The sequence below is a fragment of the Myotis lucifugus genome, unplaced genomic scaffold (genome assembly GCF_000147115.1).
Source record: "Myotis lucifugus unplaced genomic scaffold, Myoluc2.0 scaffold_12, whole genome shotgun sequence".
Classification (NCBI taxonomy): Eukaryota; Metazoa; Chordata; class Mammalia; order Chiroptera; family Vespertilionidae; genus Myotis; species Myotis lucifugus.
The window spans coordinates 5097021-5098604 of NW_005871060.1; positions in this window are offsets into that span (position 1 = coordinate 5097021).

Here is a 1584-nt window from a genome sequence, read left to right on the forward strand (position 1 = left end):
AGATCATCTTCTTCTTCTTCTTCTTCTCTCTCGTCTCTCTCTCTCTCTCTCTCTCTCTCTCTCTCTCTCTCCTTCTCCTTCTCCTTCTCCTTCTCCTTCTCCTCCTCCTTTTCCTCCTCCTCCTCCTCCGCCTTCTTCTTCTTCTTCTTCTTCTTCTTCTTCTTCTTCTTCTTCTTCTTCTTCTTCTTCTCCTTCTCCTTCTTCTCCTTCTCCTCCTCCTCCTCCTCCTCCTCCTCCTCCTCCTCCTCCTCCTTCTCCTCCTCCTCCTCCTCCTCCTCCTCCTCCTCCTCCTCCTCCTCCTCCTCCTTCTTATTCTTATTCTTATTCTTATTCTTATTCTTATTCTTATTCTTATTCTTATTCTTATTCTTATTCTTCATTGCAGAGCATTTCTTTCTTTTAACCTTTACTTTTTTGTTTTTGTTTATCCTCAACAGAGTATATTTTTCCCCTTGACTTTTACAGACAGTGGAGGGGGAGGGAGAGAGGAGAAAAACATCAATGTGAGAGAGACACGTCGATTGGTTGCCTCCCACATGGGCCCAACTGGGACCTGGGATAGAACCTGCAACCCAGGTACATGCTCTTGACTGGGAATTGAACCCTGGGCCCTTTGGTGCATGGGCTGATGCTCTAACCACTGAGCAATGCTGGCCAGGGATCAACCTTTAGTTTCTTTTTTTTGTCCTTAAATAGATTTTAATTAAATAATCACACTAAGCTCATTTCATGACTTAAGAAAGACATTACTTTTTGTTATAAACTTTCCACCAGGATATAGACTAATGATAGAAGACAAATACTTATTCTTTGAAAATTACCAATAACTGATGGGCAAAGTGTGATGGAACAGACTAGATTTCACCTTCTGGAATCCAAGTGGAGACCAGACCCACCACACCTTTACTTCTAATTTTACACTTACATTACACATAGATAAGTACAGCTGGCCCTTCTTAGTACTCATGGGTGCCCCATCTGCAGATTCAACCAACCGTGGGTCAAAAATAACTAACCATGGGTTGGGTGTTAGTTGAATCCACAGACGCAGAACCCATGGATATGAACGGTCAACTAAAGGACTTAAGCATGCTTGAATGTTGGTATCCATGGGGGTCCTGGAGAGAATCTCCTGCAGATACTAAGAGATGACTGTATACATATTTAAAATATAGTCTTTTAATAACCAGGTCACTTTCCTGGATGAGTTTTAAGAAAAATTTTTTTAAATGTTTTAGGTCAATGTTTTTAAGTTTCATTTCGAAAACTGAGGCCTGATATTACTATGAAACAAACTAAGGTCTGATATTACTATGATGCAATGTGTAAATGTTATCTTTTCTTACTCCCATAGTCTTTCCTTTTATTGCCATGTTCTAGTATCAGACAAGCGACTTCTGCCACATGCTGGCCAGTCAGAGGACTTCTGGTCTAAGGGTGGACACATGACCTAAGAGTGTCAAGCAATTATTTTGAACAACAGCGTCACAGAGAGATAATTTCTAATTTTTTTTCTGAGATTGCACATAGAAAAAACTCTAGAGCTCCTGGGGGTCGTCTTTGCTGCCATAATCAAAGTCCCTC